Source organism: Oreochromis aureus, linkage group 9, assembly GCF_013358895.1.
Source record: "Oreochromis aureus strain Israel breed Guangdong linkage group 9, ZZ_aureus, whole genome shotgun sequence".
In the NCBI taxonomy this organism is placed as follows: domain Eukaryota; kingdom Metazoa; phylum Chordata; class Actinopteri; order Cichliformes; family Cichlidae; genus Oreochromis; species Oreochromis aureus.
Window position 1 is genome coordinate 6742525 of NC_052950.1, and position 23219 is coordinate 6765743.

The 23219-nt window shown below is 45.4% G+C and overlaps 1 protein-coding gene across 1 annotated transcript in view; it reads right to left on the minus strand.

Moving 5' to 3' along the window:
- Positions 1 to 23219, minus strand: part of zeb1b (zinc finger E-box binding homeobox 1b) — a 49818-nt gene that overhangs the window by 26159 nt on the left and 440 nt on the right. The window lies entirely within an intron of this gene.

Below are 23219 nucleotides of genomic sequence, written 5' to 3' on the forward strand. Positions count from 1 at the left end.
TGTTCTTTCCTGCTCTGCTCAGATGCTCGTTTCTGCTCCGTGAGGCCAGACCAGGGTTTCTTTGCATGCCGCAGCCAACAGGGTGGGACCCTGATTACCCAAGCACACTGCAATCATTGGACTGGACTCTCGGGACTATTCCATGTGAAGTCACCTATAATGTGAAGTAATTTAGCAGGGAAACAGCCAGGGAAATGTTCTCTCTTTTCTTTTTCTTGTTAAGTACTCTCAAGTAGAAACACTTGAGAGACCCTATTTGATGGTCCTAGGGGAGAAAACCTGCATCAGGAAAGATGATGTTGTTAAGTCCCCTTTTCGAGCCAACTTTCCCAAAAGTAATCCCAACCCTATAGCTAACCAGGAGCATTACTTACAGCAACTGGCTGCTGACACATTTCCTGACCTGTTTTTATTAAACAAGTCATCCCGGCCTACACTTCATTCGGATTTTGCAAGAGCTGGGATGATACTGGGAGAAAAACACCAAAGAGGAAGAAGAAGGTCCTGCTTTTTGTGTCTCTGACAGCACGGTGACTGAACAGGGTCAAACAGAGCGACGTTTCTCCCTGCCGGTCAGGGGGAATTCCACCGGGCAGTGTGTGACCCTGAACACCAGCCTTCCTGTTTGACCGCTGTGATTTGACTTTGTCGCCGAGAGGAAGAGGAAAGAAAGACGGCTCTGTCCAAGCACTAGCTCTTCTTGTCACCCCACCAGCATGATTGTTCCTTGTCCTGTTGGTTGTGAAATAATTAAAGCAGTAAGGTGAACATTTGAGCAATACTCTGGCAATCTGGTGGTTTCTGGGCTGAACTGAAGTCATCTGAGTCATCTGTTACTGTCTCTGCAGTCAACAGGTCTCAGTCTGGAGATTTTGAACATGTTCAGACCAAATGCTAAGCAAAGTGACACAATACCACGCAACACAAGACACAAACTAGTTCTACACGAGCTGAAAAATTCACTCGATGCTAAGATTCTGCAAGGCTCCTGATTGAGGTGTACGATTCAGCTTCACCATTAAACAGATTCAGTAAAAGAGTTTGGAGCAAGAACACCCGATTTCGTGGTAAACTCTGCTCTCGCTGGCTGTTAGGCGTCAGGATTTCTGGGTTGCCAAATAGTTTAAAAACATGTCAGTTACCGTATTTGCATGAGATATGCGAGGCGAAACTTAACGTTTGGTCTCTGCACATCATTAGGCAGCTCTCACTGAAGCTGTTCTGAAATGTGTTGCCAGCATATTAGGAAGGTATTTAGTGTTATTTTTTTATTTTGTCACCCTTTCGTGTGTAGATATATAAATATATTTGTGTGTGTGTGTGTGCAGGTGTTGCCAGATCAGTGATAACACTCTTGCTTTTAATAAACTCTGCAGCAGTGCCGTGTGTGTGTTGGTGTCTTAGTGTGTGTGCATGTGTGGCTTGCTGAAAGGTCCTGGGCGTGTAATTGATGGGGGCTTTAGCACAGTAAACACATGCAAACGCACACACACACACACACAGGAGATGGGTGGAGAGAGGGGTGGTCATACGCAGCAATGTTCACCTAACATTATTCATCCTGTGTTCATCCGTGTAAGCTGAGTACACTGCTCCCCATACTGATGAGCCAAGTGGTGTGTATTAGTCACTTTATTTAAACACATACAAATAGCAGCAAATGGAGGCAATTTAGAGCATTCGTGCTCTTTTTCTTTTGTCTTTCTCCATTTTTTGCAGTACTTCCCTTCATTATCTGCACGATGGGCTGATTCAGAGCAAGGAGGCCGGGAGAAGGCGGCTAAGAAGGAGAGAATGGAGAGAGAGAGTGCAGGCAGGGAGGAGGAGAGGTTATTTTGGAGTCTCTGAACTGTAATCACCACCTACAGCTGCTTCCTCCCAGGTGCTCCAACTGGACATCGACAAAGAGAGGGAGGGTGAAAGTAGAAGAGCACAGAGAGAGAGAAAAAAACACTCCTGGAAGAGAAGTATTGGTGTCTTTCTGTTCATAAGTACCCCAAATTTCCATTTATCACTACATAACTAAACTTACACACATCCTAACACCTCTGCTGCAGACAAATTGCGTTGTGTTTCCACAGTTTTCCCTCCTGCTGAGACCCTGCAGGCAAACGGGAAGTTTTATCTAAGGAGTAGGAGGAAGCTGAAACTAACACAGAGCTGACACGACACTTCCAGTACCTGCCAGAGGAGACAGGATGGTGACTACACTTTCAGAGGAAACTAGTCTGGCTGTGAATGACACCAGACAGCGTGTGACTCGCACAAATAGCAGGTGAGACTGACTAATTAGCCCAGTTTAGCCCGTGTGGTAACATGGCCTGCAGTTTGCATCACATTCACAGCACTGAAAGCTAATGGATAAATGAATTAGCATTGGTGTAAAAGGTAAGGTAACACAGGTACGGTGAAAATGTGCAGTTATGTTGTGGTCATGTGTGCTTAGGTTAATCTGATAACCTAACAGTGTTAGTCCATTAGAGGGCTTACTCTATCTCAAGTCCATGTAATGAGCCGACTTCTTCAGCAGGAGCCTTATCGTACAAAAGGAATGCATAAACCACAAGTCTGAACCCTCATACAGCAGAAGCTTGTTATTAGGGTGAGCTCATTTAATTCTGATCATTAGCAGTTCTATCTTTTCATTTTGCCACTGCATTGAGATGCAGCGACGCCGTCTGATTAGCTTCTCCATTTACAGCTAACTTCTGAGATGACCATATTAGGAATATCCATTCCTTTTATACAGACCAGAGAGCAGGAAAACAACAGCTGGAAACTAAGCATTTAGAGCAATCTGAAGCATGAGCCTTTTGGCTCTCTGTACTTCGGGCCCCTATCTAAAGAGAGGGTGATAACTGTAATTTCGGTGGTCACGGGGACATAACGTGTTGAATGACCAATCAAAGCTGATTTAAAAAACAAAACAAAAAAAAACTCCAATGCCCCAACGAGATCTCCTCTACTTGACCCACGAGGGCACCATACAAATGCTAAATCACCGCTACAGTGCAAGAACCTGACTGGCTTATATGTTTGTCAGTTCAGCTTTAGATTTGCTCTTCAGCAGTGGGGGTGGGAGAACCACCACCTCTGCCATCAGGGAACCCTGTAAATTTCTATTTAGTATTCCTCAAGCTCCCCATCTCCTCCTTCATTAAACCTCTCTGCTCACAGGGATCGCTTACACATATGCTGAAACTTCTATCATGTTTAACAAGAGGATCCACCATTCTAACAACAACATGGAAAGTAAGCGAAAGCACAGGGTGTGATACTATACGAACACTGTACGTGCTCCAGTGTTTCCCCTCCAATGCACGTTTTAAGGATCTTCCACCATCAGGCACAAACACACTTCATCATTTACTCAACAGCCGCAGCCACGCACAGTTGTCACTGCATAAAGTCTCAGGGGCCAGAAAATACATCACGCATCACACAGCAAAACACCTTCCACATTTCTGCACTGCTGGTGTTTAAATAAAGAAAAAAAAACCTCCATATGGAAGGCTGCGGGTGCGTCCCTCTAAGTCATCCATGGCAGCCTCCTATTATTGTCCAATAAAAGTAGTTGGCGCCATGTGAGCCGTACATGTCACCGCCAGCAGCTCCACTGTCTGTCTCCACTGCTTTTTCCACTAGTTGCTGCACATAGTAACAACGAGAATCTAACAACAAATATGGATAAATATATAAAAAATGTCTCAAACAGACGAGTTCAGAGTGACGCAGAGAAAAAAGTCTGGAGGGGAACTTATTCTACTCATTTCCAACTCAGTACTTTTATTGGACTCTGCTAGAGTAGCTCTGCATGATTCATGGTTTGAAACCATACAACTGGCCTTGCTGAAGCCCTTCACTATCTAAAACAAGCTGCTTCCCCTCCCTTTATGCCAACTTTCTTCTGATTACTTGCTCATCACAAACGAAGGGTTTGAAGATTGAGGAGGAGAGAGTATCACAGAGATGTGATGTTTGCCCCATTCCTGATTATTTACTGTTTTGCACATTTTCCACACTTAAATGTTTCAGATCATCAAACAATTTTTAATTCTGAGATAACTGGATTCAATACAAAAGACAGTTTTTAAAGGATCGTTTCCTTTATTCAGGGAAAAAAACACATCCAAACCTACCTGACACTATGTGAAATGATAACTGTCTCCTCTTGTTAAATCATGAATTAGCTGTGATTAATCACATTTCAGTTTCACTAGCCACATCCAGGCCTGACTGCTGCCAGACCTGCTGAATCAAGACATCACTTAAATAGAATAGTGCCCTTTTCACAGCACCGTATATCCCTGTATATCAGAGATATCCTCCCTTACTGACCGTCAGAGCTACGAGAAAACAGGAGTGTTTAGAGCTCTGGGCTCACATCATGTAGTTTAACCTCATACATAGTTTAGTTTAGAAAGCTGCATTTTTGTATCACATACACTTGTGTAGTGAAGTGCCTGTGCTCAGATACAGACCCCATAAAAACCATCAATCCATTCATGCATAAACAAAAACTAAAAAAAAAAGAGCTGCACTGCAAGCCACCAGAGGTTAAGCGTACAGCACTGTCATCCTGTTAAAGCTGGAGCTTCGAGCCTGGCCAAACAAAACCTGGCTGATAAGGATGGCGGTGGCATCAAAGCCTTACAGATTATAGATTACCATCAAATCAGCCCGTGCACTGCTGAGATGGACAGGCACCTGCTACTTTACTGTAATGCCCCTTATCCACGGTGCTGGTGATTAAGACAGGAAGCGTGTGTGTGTGTGTGTGTGTGTCTAGGGGTCAGATCTGGACTTGTATACACAATAGCTTCTCATTAATAAGAATGAAAGAGGTCTCCATAAAACAATGGGATGCTGGTGAAACCCTCTGGTGTTAGCCCTTTTTTTTACTACACCCACCAGTAGGGTGTTACATATATATGTACTCATAGACTATAGCACCACCATCCACTGTTCCAGTGTAACTGTGGCCCAGTGCCAGCCTCGGCCCTCTCAGATCACTCAGTTACTGCCGTGCAGTTTGCTGCCTCTCTGCCCTCATTGCTCCCCTTTGCCAGCAGCGGTGTGAGGATTAAAGGAAAATCCTGACCTCTTCATCCACCTCTCTTTAATACCTGTGCTCACTTTAAATGGCTCCTTGAAAACCTAACTGGCTGGATTACGCGCACAGGTGCTTTCCCAACTCCTCCCGCCTGCCCACCTCTGCTGAGCATACCTCACTGGCATGACCTCAGAACAGGTGAAATCCAACCACACTGTGGGAATTAGATGTATGATTGCGATGCAGCCTGCATGATCCGGCAAGCGTTAAAAAAAGAAAGTGCAGGTCGTAGTCAACAGGATATGCTGATGTTCAGTTTATCTCCAACACACACACACACACACACACACACACACACACACACACACACACAAACATTCCCGCACCCTTAAAATTTCACCAGCAGGGCAGAAATGCTCCCTCCTGTCTGTCTCCCCGTTGGAGTCGCTGGCCCAGCACTTTTCTCCATTTTCATCTTCATTCGTAACCTTTATCTCCCTCCTCTCCTCCCATCGCCTCACTTTATCTCTGCCTTTATTCTTGTTTTTTTTTCCTAAACCACACTTCTCTAAAGGTGGGAGATGCTGATATTGTGTGCACTCTACATGAAACAATATATAAGAGAACCTTGGGGCCTGTATAGGTGGGGGTTAGGCATGCTGCCAGCTTAGTGGCACCGCTATGTACGTGCGCCTTTTGTGCTGCTGCTTTGCAGGTATAAATATTTCAAGATGACTTCAAGCTTGCTCACATGAAGATTTTAAGGTCTTTGCTGGATTTTATGCCAATTTGAAATAGCCAAATTTAATAAACAAGACAACAATCAGACCTATCAGAAAATGGATCTGGGCTGAATGCAGAGTGCTTTAAATTCTCTCTGCTCCCCACAGAGCTAAAAAATAAAGATAAATAAAAGATTTCAAAAATCAGACAATACTTTGTCACGTGTGCCATCCTATATCATCACCATATGTTCTATCGTGTCACAAACTGGGCTCACAGGTATCAGGAGAGACCCTGCCGTGCATGTTTCATTCATGCCCAGCCATCATTTATAGGTAGGTACACTCACGCTATGGTCGTTTGTCTCTCTGATGGAGAGTGAAGCAGCGGCTACAGGCGGAGAACAACTCTCATGCTACTTTAATGGGAATGAATAAAGGATGAGTCGAGGCTCAGACAACAGGTTAAGACGCTGTTTAGCACCTCTGGCCCAGCGCCCAGTGTTAGAAAGATGGGACAGATGGTGGAAAGGCGGACAAAGAGAGGAATTAGAAGGAGACATTAGAAAGAACATCAACATCAATAGATTAAGGAGGTGCACTGGTTCCTAGTGAGTACTTTGACTGTAGCATTTAGCAGAAGGACAGGGGTCTTTCTAAACAGCACATTAAACAGCAGTGAAGGAGAGAAAGCTACTTGTTGACACTGAGTCTGGTTCCATATGCCTCCACAGAACTCCTCTCTTTGATCCGCCTTGGAGAAAATGAAAGGCACTGGAAAAGTGGAAAAAGAAAAAAGAAAAACACGGGAAGAATGGGGACCTGGGAAGAAGGATCCAAAGCAACGCCTTTGAGAAAGCGATCTTGGGTTTAAGATGAACACGGTGCCGAAGTGGGTCGGCGTAGTCGGTCATTGGTGGTGGACTGGGAACAGGCAGAACAGGCGCTGGGCTGACGATGGTGCCAGTCTGCTACCTCTGATGCAGTCATAATAGCTGCCACCTGTCCTGGGTTATGGCAGCTACAGAGAGAGCTGATGGCAGCAGCCAGCAGCACCTGTGTTCAACAGTCAGATCACCACATCAAAACAAGCCTGGAGGGTTATAGCACTGCCTTGGGGGGGCGGAGGGTGGAGCTCAAGGGCATCTGAAGAACCAACAAATAGAGCTTTTCAAGATGTTTTCCCCTTCATGAACCGGGATCATTGGAACGAGGACTGTAGGTGTTTCAATAGCTCTATTTAAGAGCAAATAATTCAGGGTGTCACTGCAGAGCTGCCCCTCATTTCCTAAAAAGTGTCAATAAGCGTTCGCCGAGGCTTAGGGATGCCAATTAAACTGCTCATCTGCCACAAAACAACGCAGAACAGTGTGAACACACTTTCAAGCTTTTAAAGTCCGGGGGAAGCATTTGAGGAGCTGTGGGCTGACGGCTGGTGCCATGTGACATGGTGTGAGTGCATCTTATTTTAGAGTGAGAGGTTGAGATAAGGTGTTAAAAGGAGGGGAGGGAAAGGAATGCTGAGCTGTCCTTGTAAGCCACGACTCATGCTGGATGTTAAAATGTTTGATTAGAAGCAGCGAGTGCTCAAAGAACATCTCCTCTGTTGTATTTGTCCGAATCCAGACCATTCACAGTGAACATATATTCCACTTCAAACTGCAGAGAGCTAGCCTGTAATCGTCTGCTCCTTTCTTCAGTGATCATGACATCTGAACCACCATCCTGTTCTCTCAGCTTCTCCTGTGTGTGTGTGTGTGTGTGTGTGTGTGTACCCCACGCAGCAGTTTATTTAGCTGCCATGTTTACATTCCTGCTCAGTCAGCCCCTCCCAGGGGAGGATGACTGGATCTGAACTGTAGCTGAGCCTCTCTCGGTCTCATAGCTCAAGCCAGTTACATGATGGTTACTACAGATACCCGTGACTGACACACACGAGCACACAGTCAACACTCTTTGTTGGCTCTGGAAAACAAAAGAATATTTGTATACAGACGTGTGAAGCAAATCTGTCACTCCTACACGGCAAAGATAAGTGCCTTTTTTTTTCTTCCATTATTAGTATGGGCGTGGCCACGATATGGGGAGGCTAATTGGATGGAGTTATAGGACGTCCTGAGTGCTCAGGTCCCCAGCACTTCCCTGCCCTCATCATTAGACTGACTGGCTCCTGTGGCCTCCGGCAGAGTGCTGTCTGCACGCCCTAATGACCGCTGACTCACTCAGCACGCAGCAGTGCCGCCACATTAGCCCAGCCCAGAATAGCCCCAAATAAAGAGAGATGAGAAGGGAGCAGGGATGTTTGGCGCCCCTGCAGTCCTGTAAGACATTATTCTCGACCGCACATGATATGTGCTATTGGATTCGTTTCTATCATAAACTCGTGTAAGAACCGCATTCAGCCTTTGTGGCATTGTTACAGCTTCAAAGTGAGGAAAAACAGGGCCAGTACTCCAAGTTATTGTGCTAACAGCTGATAGGCTCATAGGCATCCATGAAAGACCTACAAACTCTAGGTCAACTGTCTATAACGCGTTTGACTTAACTCAATAAATTCGACATAATCCAGTACCCGACATGCACTGGGTGGTGCCTGCAGATATGTGAAGTTTCTCCGCTGCTATGGCTACACAACATGATGAAATGTGCACAGAAATCAGTGCTCCAGCTAATGGAATTAGCATTAGCGACAACAGTTTAGAAAATATGTTTGTACCACTTATACCGTTATATCAATAGACAAATGCATTAGGAATATTATAAATGCAGCATGGAAACACTGCAGAAAAGCCGCTGTGGTTGTAGACGACCTCGCCACTACCTCTTGTTAATGTTTTCTGGGTTCTGCCATGAGCTTGAGACGACTGTGCAAAGCTAATAAATTGAGCTAATACATAAACTAGTCACTAAGATTAAATTATATCATTTATGAGTTTGAAGAAGATTCATTCAAATGTCATCGAGTTTTTTTAATGATCTCTTTTAGAAAAAAAACAAACCAGGAACAATTTGAAACAATTAAGTGAAAAGTTAGCATTGATCACATAGGAAATTTCCACCATGACACTTTAATTTTTTCCTCTCTGACAGGCTTTAGTGTTATCTGCTGTCTCATGATGCGGTGGAAAAACCCAACTCCAGTACAGGACAGTTTCCATGCAGCGACCCACTGACTTGCTTTAACACTTACGTTTTTATATGTTGTTAAATGCAATCTAGCGTGCTAAATCAGTGAGCTTTTGAGGTGATACACGGTGTTTTTTTAATTTAAGGGTTTCCCCCTCTTTTCCAGTCTTCATTTTCAGTGCTGACAAATAAATGGAAGAAGCAGATCGGCACATTTCCCAGAACTAGCCCTTTAATTGCCTAACACAAAGCTCAGTAAATGAAAACACTGTGTGGCTCAGCTGATAGCTATGGGTTAACTAGGCTGCAAAACCCACATGATGGCAGGACAGAGGACTGCTCTGTGTTTAACTGACCATGGGAGGTAGGAGGAGATGGGGAGGGAGACAGGGGGAGTTTTTGTACTGCTGTCCTTCCAAAATGAAGTAAAGCTCCCCCTCGAGCACGGCGGCCATGTCTAACAAGTGTTCAGTTCATATAGTAGGTGGGAAAATAAGTTTCATTTTGATGACTGACGGGTCAAAAAGGAGGGTCGCTGCTTTAATTTTCCTCAATGTTCGTAAGTCATCGGACAGACACAGAGCGAAGGAGGGAGAGGACACATCTGCGAGGGATTTGGGACCGGCTGATTTCACCTTCTGTCAGAAGACAGAATAACAGTGAGAGCGAGTGTGAAAGAGGCACGGCCTGTCTGAAATACACCAACCAAGTGCAGTATCAGCCAAAAATACTCCTCCTAACAAGTCAATGCCATGTATTGATTAGTTCTACTCAGGGCTTATGCAACATCACCACCTCAGTATACAATTATGGTGTAATCACTGTGCACAAGCAGGGGGGTTTGCACAGCAACCTGCTTGCCCTGTAGAGATGGAAAAGTAAACTGTTCATGTGTGCCATGGGGTCCTTAAATCAAACTACACAATGTGAACAAAAGACCTGGAAACACTGAGAGAACTGTGCTCGCATAAACCCATATATAGAGCCAGAGGCAGGGAGAGAGTACAAAGGAGGCAGGGGGGAGGCATGTTAAACGTTTGCAGGGCTCTGAGAAGGCCTCAACCATGGATATGACTTAAGAGATGAGAACTATTCTGGATTCATAAATCAGGAAGAGCCGAGGCGGATGTCCAGCTAAAGACTAAGAGAGAGGAAAGTGTTGGGCTGACTCAGATGCAATCACCTGCATCGTCTGTTTTCCTGCTCTTAAACCACCATTTACTCCTCCCGCTCCTCCTCATCTTCCTCCTCTGCTGAAACCCAACACAGCCCCATTCCCACCGGGTCTCTGATGTGAGCTATGAGATGGCCGTGCTTAATCGATAGTGCCAGGTTGCCAAGACAACCTTGATTTCCTGTCGTCGTTTTTGCCGAGCGCCGGTGATTGCGCTGGGTGTCCGTTGCACCTGCCGCCCTCTCCTCCAGCCCCCCCCCGTCACTGTCTCATCAGGCGCCCCTTATCCCTCGCCTCCATCTCTCCGTGCTCGCAACATATAGCCGCCATAGACAAAAGGGGAAGGCGGTCGTACAAAGGCAAAACAGACGACGGGTCTGAACAATCAACTTTGTGAACTCGTGGTGCTGAGAGCGAGGCCACATGCACCCACCACACACTTTGAACAAACGCACACGCCCCGTCATCCCTAACAAAAGTGAGATGTGACAGCTATCACGTCTACCTTGGACGATGATGTCAGTGCACCTGGGGAGCGTTTACTCTCAGGCCCTCTCTCTTTGGCACCTCTAGTTTTTTTTTTTTTTTTCATTAATGGAGAGCTCATTAATCGTGGTTGATAACAAGGATGTGGGACAGGGACATGATTAAGGGGCTCTCTCTCCTTTAGCTTGGCGCCCTTGGGGATAAACAGCCTTGTGTGTGTGTGTGCTTTTGTGTGGGCTGCATGTTAAAACTGCTAAAGGACAGCCACACTCCCAGTGCTATCTCTAGGACATCTGTGGGATAGGAAAATACATGTTTCCACTTTTTCCACTGAGAATTTACATACAAATGTGCGCTAACCCTTCTTCCCTCGTTATGTGGATTCCCTAAAGGCTACACTTTAATGCTTAAGGAGCTGACACTCGTGGAGAGGACTTGGAATGAGTCTCTCCAGAGTTTTTCCTTGACTTCCGAGACTCTTAAGCTTCTCAACTAATTCTCACAGATTGAGGAATTGCTTGAGAATAAAAGTAAATATTATGTCTGTCAAAGTCTTTTGAAAAAGCTGCATTTTGTGGTCATTTGTCAGTTCACCAGTGCATCAGACAGCGACTAATTTCTCAGCGTCAGACTTGCTGCAGACTATGAAATTATTGATCCAAAGTTAAAAGAGTGATGTGCCTTGCATTTGTTCGGCTGTGCTTTGTGTGTGAGCGTATTGGCCTGCATTGTGTTTGAGACTTAAACATTACTGAGACCGCCATAAACAGTCAACACGCCAACTCCCAAACAGAACAAGGACATATAAGTACACTGTGCAAAGCTTATGTAAAGATACAGGACACTTCGCACAGTAAGCAACCATTTTCTGTGAATGCTGCGGATACGTGTTGTGGTTTACAACTAAGTAAAGGGTTAACATTAGCTAGCAACAGACCACAGCAACCAAGACTCCTGCAGCAGCTGATCACATTTGACCAGCGCTGCTCTTCAGCTGACTTAGCTTCACACTCTGTTCAGCAGACAGTATATACTGTAATATATTTTACATTAATAAAGTATTAACAAGATGGACACTAAAATAGCATTATAATAAAAGCAAACAGTTAATAGTCAATACTGTAAAAGTCCTATTCTGTACGAAGAAGTAATGAACGATGCTCTAAAATAACAGTTTCATGCGGTGAAATTAGGAATCTGAAATCCTCATTTTACATGGTATACCTAATTCTATACTACTACATTTACTATATGGCAAATAGAGAAAACGATGCTGTTGAGTCATTAAAACAAGCTAATTATGAGTACGCTAATATCGAAAGGAGGCCATCAAATGTCGCCAGTAAAGCAAACAATTATTGTGTAATACATTAAACAGGTTTGTACAGTTTCTGAAACATGACGGTGTAGAGGTGTAAATGACTAACTGGGTGAAATGGCTCCAAACTGGGCCAAGATTAGTAAGGTTTTTTCTAATTTAACTTGAACCACAAATGCATCTACAAACACAATGGCATGTTAGGACGTCTGCAGCAGAGAGCAGAGATCAGCCCGTGCTCGCATGAGGGCTTTGTAGCTCTGCAATCATTTAGTCTTACACACACATTAAATCCAATCTGTCTGGACCAGGACCCTAATCCCCTCTCCCCCCGGCCGTGGAGACAAGAAGACAGTAATCCTCTATATTTATATATTAATAGGAACGGCCTCCGCGAGGGCCTCTCTATATGTTGTGATGTATGTTTTATTAGTTGTGTAATCTGCTTGTTGATCAGAGGGCCAGACCGTTTAAACCGAGGTTTTAATAAAACACAGCCAGGCCTGCCTCAGGGATAAGCTCCCCAAGGACAAGTGAAAGAGCATAGGCTCAATAGACTCATCATCAACAATAAACAGCTTTACATCAACGCTATCTGTCAAGGGCCAATACAATTATTAGGTGAAATTCAACCCTGAGGCCTCTGCCCTTCCAAAGAAAAGATAAAGATAAAGCTAGATAAAGGCTAGATAAAGCCTAACCCAAATATGAGCTTGTTACCATAATGCATGCTTCGTTCAACTATCGAGTTATTTCTGAGGGTCTGCTTTCGTGTCACTGCATGTGTCCGTGATAATCCAAGTTACTCTGAGAATTTCTCCCAGTCCCCGAGGACCCTCGAGCAGCAGAGTACAGGAGAGCTGGAGAGGTAAGATTCCTTTGGATCTGAATCACGTTGGAGTCGTCCGCTCACCTTCCAGCCCGTCTAGACACTGTGTCACTGCCACACCCCTCTGGACATCTGTCCTGATTCAATAGATTTTTCAGACAGCCATTAGATTAGAAGGGCACTGCTTTAAATTAGCTGCTGAGTTGGGGAGTGATGGAGGTGGGCTGGACAGAAGGGCCATTACAGCGCAGGGGACACTGTCCCTTATGCTTACCAATGCTGTGCAGCTGCCAGCCATCACCCCTGATGTCTGTAATCAGTTGAGCTGCAAAGGCTGCTGATGTAATTTGTACGAATGGCTCTTTAAAATATTTTACAGAGATATGTGGCATCAGCTTGCAGGCCCAGTTTATGGTAGGCATCAATCAAAGTGACTTCCATAGAGTAAACAAACAAACAGCTTTTAAACATCTGGTGAGGAGAGACAGAGAGAGCAAGAGAGACACCCTGGGGAGATGTGTGATTTTCCTCTGAGATGTGTTGATTAACAGGAAAGATGGCGGAATGGGCAGAACATGAAACAGAAACCCCCCCGAAAAAGCCTTAGAGATGGGTCATACTCAGGTCAGGATTCAGGTGGAGGTTAGGAATGCACTCAAAAACCTATCACACACACAAAATACAGAAAACACATAGCCTTCGAATGCAGTGCAGCTAGACCATGTGACTGTCACGGGGTAATCTCATGGGAGCATCCCCCACCCCTGAGCTCCCCCCGTTTATGGACTGTAACAACAGGAAGTCAGCCCGGCCTGCAACATCACACCACACCTACAGATAACTGCTGACAGTAATACTCGCACAGAAACACAAGATTTACACAGTCTTCACAGTTACTTTTAATCCATAAGAAAGTGTGCGGTGTGGCCAAAGAGTCGGTGGCACCGCGCCCGCTGCTGCCGGCGTCGGTGTTGCACTGGTGAGCGAGGCGCGCTGCAGCCTGGCAGTGAAACAAGGAGAGGCCAAAGTTGGCAGGGGGTGGGCCTTTCACTCACTGAATAGCCCTTGTTTATCTAGGTCCCTCTGGGAAGTCAGGACACTGCAGTGAATGGGAGCCAGTTAGCAGCGATGGCATAATAAGATGGGTGGGGGGTGGGGTCATTGAAATTCAGCGCAGGCTACTGTCGAGACAAACCACCCTTGCCAGCTGTGGCAGTAACTTAAAGGAGCAAAGGGAGTGTTTTCAAAGTCTGAGGTTTTTCTGGGCGACCGACACACCATCAGGTGACCCAACCAGCTTTGATGTGCCGTTACTAACACGTAAAAAACATTCAGTGACGGCAGAGACCTTTCAGAAGACCGGGCCACTGTTTTACTACAGCTACAGATTACAATGTATAATGACACTCAGTGCTGCTGAATGAACTGCAGTCAGTATTCTGTTGCTTGATGCCAGGCACATGTCAGTTTAGCTAAGGCTAACTGCCCTGATTTTACTATTACAGTAGAAAGTAAAGTTTGTGAAAACAGCTCAAGGCTTCACAGTGGAACTTCACTAACTAATGTATACATGGTCTGTAACATATACTCTAAGACTATAGCGACACTACATAAGACTGGCGATGAACAGTTTGCCACATTAGCCATTTGAAAATAGCGCAATAAAGTTACCTGTGAGTTTGGGTAACGTGGCTAACTCTGCTTTTTTCTTTCAGACACATGAAACATAAACTGATTTCCCTAACATCTGTTTATTTATGGATCCTTACTAATATAATATTAGAATGCAATTTAAAAATAAGGATGATCTCACTCTAAATTTGGCTAAACTTGCTACGTGACCTGGCTTACAATTTGGCCGTGTAAGCATTTGGTAACATTAGGAAGAAGAAATACAGCAAAAAACAACCCTAAGTTCAGACACTGGCAATGAAAAGTGTTAGAAACAGTTACATGACAGGCACCGTGTCATTACGAGTGTATGGAACACTGCAGGTGAGTGAAGCAAGAGCCTCTGCAAAAACAACAAAAAATAAAAATAAATAAAAGGAGCCAGTGCAACCATTAAATGTATGGTAGAAAAGCCAAATCTTTCTAATGAAAAGAAATGTTCTTTTTCTTTGCCCTCTATGCGCTCCAAGCCAGCGTGTCAGCCGTAGTGCCGGTTCCTTTTCCAGCCTTTCATGTTTTCTGTCCCAGTTTGAGGCCTCAACAACCCCTGATGAGGATCCTTAAATAGGCTGCCACAGGTGCCGGGGGGCGCGCCGAGGTGAAGGAGGGGGAGGTGGCCTGGATGGGAGCAGGTCTGCAGGAAGCCTCTTGTTTTCCCAGAGATAAAGGGCTTTCAGGTTGCATCCTGGGCCGTAATCTCTCGCACACTTCCTGGTTTTGTTCGCGGTGAGTCCAGAGAAAAATGACAAAATAACCTTCGCCCCGAAAAGCTGATCGATAGCTTCTGACGAGACAGGATGCGTGTGATGTTGAATTTGAAGAGCGTAAAATGACAAAGAGACAGCTCAGATTTGACTCTGAGCGGTGTTCATTAATGGCCCTTGATCACGGCTGATTTATGGGTTCATTTATTCCAAGTGCTGGTTCATTACTGATGATGATTATAAAAGTGTGCATATAATTTCTTTTCTGACCTCTTCATTTGCTTTTAGAGCACAATTAACATTGTTCCAAGCTCTTACAACCCAATTACAGAAAAGACAACGCTGCCTTCCTTCAAATTCAAGTCCCTTAACCAGTCACTTTAGAGCTGGCCTTGTGTTTAAAAGGGTCCATTTACTAGAAATTTGCATGAAAGGGGTTTATTGAAAAGTTGGCATTGAGCAGGAGTGCAAACTTCAGAAGAACAGGCAACACATTCACATATCCACACAGAGAAAAAAAACAAAAAAACGCTTCAGTTCCAGTTCTTTTTTCTGCCTCTCCCACATTTTCTCTCTCTATTCTGATCATGTCCTTCTTGAGGAGGCCAGCGTTTGACCGTGAGCCACACCCTCTTTCCTCCTGCCAGAGGAAACTTTCAATCTCAGTCTCCCTCCCTCGCTCTGCCCGTGGCTCTGGCTCTCTCATACTTTTGTCAGGTGTTATTTATGAGTGCTGTATGCCTACAGCACCTGCTGGTGCTGGAGAGTCTAAGCCAAGGCAGCTGCTAGAGAGAGGAATGAGAGACAGAAACGAAAAGAATACATAGAGGAGGACGCAGGGAGTTACAGAAAGTTTGTTGACGTTTAAGAGCACCGACAGCTAACGATGAGCTGTAGGAACACACCAACGAGTGATGAACAAGCACTAATTAATAATGTTGTACAGCTCCAAACAGGATCAATTAAAGGCCATGCTTCACTGACTTTTGGTGCCGCTGTAATGACAGAGGGGAGGGCGCTGTCAGCAACGAGGAGGAACACAGACAGGCTGGCTGTGGAGATCCAGAGGTATTCACTCCTTTCATTTCATTATCCATTAGAGCCACACACATATACATGAAACGCACACAGGGAGGTCAAAGTATGTTTTCACTGTAAACACCTGAATGCTGGCAGCAGTGAGCTGAGTCAGCACAGGTGGGCTGAGACAGGTCAAAGGTCACTGGCTTTGTTCCATTTCCAGTGGGAGACGCAAAAAACACTTTGTCCTTTTCTTTAGAAGATATGTCATATAAAGAGTTTATTAAGTTCCTAATCGATTTTGTGGACGTGGCGCACCTCTACAGCACCTGTGAGCTAACAAGCTAGCTCACAGAGAATGAAACAAAAACAAAAGTTGATAATTCTGAGTGACTGGCGAACCCACAGTGAGTGTAAATCCACCTACAACAAGACTGTTTTTCATTTCATTTGCATTATCGTTTTTATGTTTGCATCCACCGAGCAGCAGCAGAGTCACTAAATAAAGGCATCCAGCCACAGCTCACCATAACTGAGGACGGTCTCAAAGTGTTGGAACTGTAAAGGTAACGTTCATGCTTACGTGTAGCCAGTTTCATGGCTAAGCAGTATGTTAGAAGTAAAACAGATTTTTTTTAGGCCTGTGAGGTGAGACTTGCAGACTTCTGTGCAAAAACAAAATTACAGAGTCATTACTGTGCTTTTACATCAGGATGTATTTGGTGTTATTAAATGCTCCACACTGCCAGCAGCTGTGAGATTCAGGCTCGTGAAACAGATTGCTGTGAGTTGGCTGCTTGACTAAACCCTGTAAAGGAGACTAAACTTTTCATCATGGGCTTGTTGAAGCGTTTGAGCGGTGAAAACTCTATGTGAAAATTCTATATGAGATATTAATTACTGATTAAATGAAAGCATGTCAACATACTATACATATATAATATAGTGCATGACTATGATATGGCTCTCAGTGAAACAGATTTTGAGCCTCCTGTCTTATAAGACTTGCAGAAAACACTAACAGAAAGCACTTTTATGTGTCTTTGTTTTAATGCGTTTGCTGCTGCACAGACAAACTATCACTTGATTCTTTGTCCAATACTGTAGCTTCCTTCTTGTAACGGTAATTGGGTATATAAAGGTGTAGCTGCCTCCTTTAGTCAGCTCGCAGTTGTTGGACAGTGAGGACCTCAACAAAACGCTCAAGGGTTAAATGGGGCAATGAGGAATCTCCATGCCTCCGCTATTCTGCCCTCCCTCTGTTTTCAGACTGCCCATTCTCCTCTCATTAATCCTGTGAGGATGTTTATCCATGTTGACATTCAGCATAGCGGCCGGCCTTCTCTTCTCTGACTAACAAACAGGGTGACTAAGATTTTTTTTTTTTTCCTTTCTCGCTGAAGCAATTGCAAGGCTAGCCTAGCTTAGCTACCTTGTTGCACAGGCTTGGGAAGGCATAGGAGCAGTCGATTTGTTAGTCACCGTGTCCCTCGGGACATCACAACCGGGCTGGGCAACTGGAATCAAACGTGAATATGAATGTGTACCCCCCCTCAGGAGTGCCATTATCAGTTCTGTGTGCTATGGAGAGGAAAATCAATATGGTCATCATAAGGGGCTGGCAAAAAGCCAGCCGCTGGGTTGTGTTCAAAGCACAATACACGACAGTGGATTACTTTTCATCTGATGTCATCTAATTTCATCCCTCTAGACAGAGACACTCTGGGACCGTAACAAGGTCGGGCACATTTAAAAAGGATAAGATGTCCAGCATCTATGTCTCAAAAACACGACAGAAAGGTGGTCAGCAGAGGTTTGCCCTGATGAGCTTTTGCCGCAAACACAAGCTGGTGTAAAAGCCCCTCACCGGGTGCGCCTTCTGCCTATTGTGTCAGTCCAGTCTTTTTCATTAACCGCTCCACTGAGGACCCCAGGGAGGGGAGGGGGAGATGGGTGGGATGAGAGAGAAGGAGGTAGCGGTGGTGATGATGTGAGGAGGGGTCTGCAGACAGACCCAAAAACATGATTAAAAACACACATCAACAGACAGCAACGGACACGGCGTACGCAACGTTTACCTCCAGCAGGACGGCAATTTTGAGGTAATCTCTCCCGCAAGTATACACACAGGATCACTGTCCCTCACACCCACACCTGTGTGGAAGGAGCGAGGGAAAGAAGAAAGACTGGGAGAGTTCAAAAGGTTGCAAATACACCTTTCTGCCCATGACTCACTGCTTTGGAGTCAGGAGAGGAGGGCAAAGGAGGCTTTTCTGCTCAGTTAGCTTACATGATACACTTAAGTGAGCTCTCCTCCCTGCACTGCGCTGCATCAAATACCAGCCTACACCGCTTTCTGTGGCAGTATCTGTGGCTAGGGTCAAGGCAGTCAGAGACACACACCTTGCTCAACAACAAGAAAAGCGTGGATGCTGTTACTACACTACCAACATGACCCAGAGTGAAGTAACCCAGGATGATATTTTGGACGGGTGGGAGGGTGCGACAGTTGTGTTTTTGTCCAGTTCACTGAGCCGACGCGTCGCTACAAGCTCCCACCGCTTACCCCCATTATCCGGATCCCCCCCCAATCACCCTAAGTCAGCAACTCCAGGATATTTTTGTCCTTCGAGGGGTAACGACTCCCGTCGTGCATACGGCTGCGTCATCAACAGTTAGGGAGCCTCGGAGGCTGTCATGCACATCACGGCCCATGCTGGGGATTTGGGGAAACTCCTGCCTGCTGTGCCAAATTAAGCCTTCAATTCACCCTGACATTCAAATCAGCAGAATGGGCGAGCACACTTAAAACATACATGGCACAGAAATGCCACGGGGATGCGTTGCTGTTAACATTAAGGCGAGCGAGCGTGACGCAGCCAAAAGCTACATTTCCGAGACAAAAATGTCAAACAGAGCGCGTCCATGCCAGCCTCTCGAGGGGCCCTGAGGGCCACGTGAGAGAGGGATTTGATGAATTCTGCGAACGTTCCACGGATTCCTCCCTCACAGGGACCTTTGGGAAAAGAATGGGTCATATGCAAATGGCATGCACAGTATGGAGGAGAAGTTTCCCACAAGCCCAGTGTGAAAAGGGCTCTCCCTCCCCATCCCGGGGCCTGCTGAATGGCCCTTTTCTTCTGCCACTGAAAGTGTATGAGGTAGAGCAGGCAAACTCCAAAGGTAACCAGGCTCTTTCTCCTCAGGCTTTCTCACTAAAGCTGTGACACACAATGGTTCAGTTAAGCATTCAGCCACACAAACCCCCCCAATAAAGCACATCCAAGCACAGTTAAGGGGGTTACTGAAACTGACTCTGGGTTTAAAACTCCTTCTTTATGAAGGGAGAGCACCTTTTTATAGGCTAATGCTCTCAGCCTCCATGGGAGTAGCTAATCATTAAGCTGCCTTAACAGAGGTGGGAGTGTGGTCGTACATCACATCGTTTTAATTCCGCCGAACAGTCAGATGATCTCAAGCTTATTTCCAACACGAAGAATGTGAAGCTTAGCTAAAAAGCAAAAAGTTTTTATGTAGGCAATCTCTACCTGCATTGTGTTATTTTTATTTTATTATTTTTTTGCTGATGTTCGAAACAAGTTGTGCAACTACTTCAGAGGTCTGGGAGCTGGCTGCCTATGCATCATTCTTTATATCTTGCCAGCATCGTTCCCTCACTTGTCACCTGTTGTATAAATCTTTCACCGCTCCACCTCCCATCCCCTTTCGACTCCACTGGGAACACGGAGCTTGCAATTTAGGGGGGTCAGAGAGGAATGGGGGGAAAAGAAAGGAGGAGCAGAGAAAAAAAAGTGCTCCAGCACCCCTCACCATCCCCACCACCACCATCCTCCTTCTCCCCCTCTTCCCCCTGTCATTGAACAGACTTAAACACAAACACAATTGGACATGCTGGAAGCTTCACAATGGCACAGAGGGGGGAAAGTGAAGTCATACTCTAAGCACGCATGGGTGCCTAGGTCAGGGGGCAATCAACAGCACCCCTGGCTACTGTGTCCTAACCCGCCCCCCTGTCCAATCCCCCAAAACTTCCCTACCCAAATGTGAAATAAAGGACGAGCTCTAGATCTGGAACAAGGAGTGAGAGGGGACAGACTGAGAGCGGGGAGAGAAGGGAGGAGGAGGAGGAGCTGAGGGGTTTTGGAGGGATTGGGGGGGGTTCTTCTTACTTGGCACTTTCAAATGAAGCTGCCGGGGAAGTTGGTGAAAAGCAGCGAGATAAATGAAAAATTTCCTCCTCTGCTAAACTCTTCGCACAACGGGGTGGACCTTTTAAATGTAAACAGATGGCTTTTAAGATGCACAAGTAGCAGCCAATCCCCACCTCCTCCTGAAGCCTCCGCTACGGGCCCAAACATCACTTGTTTCACACAAACAGCACAAGCTGCAGCTAAACTATTGTTTTGTTATGTTTCTTTCTCTTTTTTTTAATTGTTCTTCCACAAACTTACAGCATGTGGTTGTATTCAGTGGTCTCTAGACAGGGTGAGTGAGTCCAGGGCACCAAGTATAGTTTAAGTATAGTTTTACCAGGCCAATAAACATACTCTTCAACATTACATGAGCTGTTGCCAAGTGCCGAGCCCGCAACCTCATTCGCCTTATTTGATGGATGATTCATCAAGGTGGTGCAAGTGTGTGTGTGTATGAAAGAGAGAAAAAGGATGATGGAGAGGGAGCAAAAGAGGGAGTGATGCAGGGCGTTTGACACGCGAGGAGATGAGAAAAAAGGTCTGCATTATATTATCAAATAAACAGAAATCTAAGCTACCTGTGCACAAGCTCCTTCACAGCACCCCCCCCAACAACCCTGTTTATTTTTGCAAAGAATGTTAATACCGTCCGCATTCCTCTATTCCCAAATTGCTGTTTTAAATTACCGCTGCTATTCCTGAGGAGGGGGGGAGAAGCGACAAAGGAAGCTGTAGTATCCCGCCGATTGCAAACACCTGTTGTCCTGCAGGCTGTTAACACCTCTCTGTTTACAACAGGGAATGGGACTCACCTTGATCTCAGCTCCCTCTCTGCTGGCAAAGTCTCGGACTATAACAAGCCGGGCACAACTCAAGGGCTTCATTCGTTAAAAGAGCAACAGGGTCTTATAATTAGGGAGAGACAGCGAATGAGCATAACAAAAACAAACCAAAAAAAAAAAAGCTTCATCTAACTTCTCTGAGAAATCCCCTTCAGCATGCTGGGAGGTGCATTTATGTGACAGATCACCTGCCTTGTCAGGTGGTGGTAGGAAGCAAGGACTTTAAAAACGCAGGCCTCAACATCCCCTTTGAAGGAAATGCAAATGAGGCAAGGAAACAAGGAGCACATCTGTTTGACTTTAAATATCAATAGGGCCGTGTCATCAGTGAGAAATTATTAATACAAGCCCGTTAACTTAAAGAAAGGAGAAAGAGCAACAAAGGAAAGCACATGAGAAGTCATTTAAAAGCTCCCTTCCTCCCAGGGGTAATAGAAATGCCCACACTTTGACAGCAGGACCGTTATCTGAGGTGTGTCCACACGTTGGACACTGCTCCAGGAATGAAATGCAAACACACCCTTATGAAAAGAGAACAAAATCACAATGGAGAACATAAATAGCACTGGCTCAAAGTTTTTGTTTCTCTTTTTGTTTTATACTCTTCTCCTAAATTGATCAGACATCAACAGAAAATCCACACGGCACAATTTGCTCGCATTTTCCCACCCACTAACTCGTTTTCAGCAGCGCAGGAGCCATCGCATCTTACTAAGCAAAAATAAAAGCGAAATTCGCGTATCACCTCAGTTCCCGTGAGCTACACTGGGTGGTACACAGGCTAACGCAGGACCGAGACTACTTGATATGGACGCCACACTCTGTCAGATCCACGACGGAACAACTTGTTTTCTCAATAAAAAAAGAAGAAAAAAAAGTAGTCCGAGCACCGGAAACGACGATTTCACCACAGTCCAGCACGTAAATAAGAAGAGCGAAGCAGGAAAAAACAGACGTTATATACTCGCACAAGTCCATTTATGCGCGTCACACAACCAGGAGACAGACATTTGAACAAAGTAGAGCCGCACAGGCGACTTTGTAACCAGTATTTTCACACCACACTTAAATAACAAAAAAACGTCTTACTTCTTACTTACATTATAAAACATTAAAGAATGTAAACATTTCAAATGTTGCTGTGGGCTACAAGCTGTAATGAAGTGAGTAAAGACAGAAAAGTAAAGAGGTTCGCTCGCGACCACCGTCCTACAACAATCAGGATTCCCAGTGCGCGACAGGAGAGGATCCGCTGTCCTTATATGGGCTGCGCTCGCCCTGCTCACACAAACAGCGCGTGAGATACTCCTCGTTCTCCGGAACCTCCGGCTACCCCATCCATGTTTCTCCCAAGCTTTCTGCCACTGCTTCACTGTCAGACCCCCTCTGACAAGTCATATTTAATGTTCACGGCGTGTGCGGCATCGAAATGAAACAGTTAAGTTAGAGGAAAGAGGAAAGGCAAGTGTTCAAAGCGAGCTCCAATACACCGATACAGTTTCAGTGCTTCTCGGCTTTAACGCTTGAAAACTGTGTGTACAGTTACACTAAAGTGTCTGGATAACGGGACAGGCCAGGTTAAATGGGGGGAAATTCGTTTTGTCAGCCCTCGTAGCGCAGCAACAGTGTCCTATCGCTACCTGCTGCCTGTGCGCGAAAGAAAGAACAAACAGTTGTGTCCCCTCTGCTTCACACGCGCACAGATAATACAGATAATTATCAACATCGTCGAGGAAACACAAAACAAACCAAAACACAGCTCTGCTTAATGATTTATTTTATCCATATGTGAAAATACAATGTGTCCGTCGAGGTCCGCAACAGGAATCAGGTAGCCGTTTCCCCTCAGAAACAGGTCCGAGTTTAGTGGTGGGCTCAATAACTCGACAGAATGGGACTAAATCAATGGATTGTCAGCCTGTAGAGACGGACAAAGTGTGTTTAAACGAATAAAGCAGTTTAAAGTGGAAACAAAAGCTTTTCCACTCATAACGGACTGAGGTGCGTATAACGGTCTCCGGCGCATAGAGCCGCTAGGCGGTGGGAGAGCCGCGACCCAG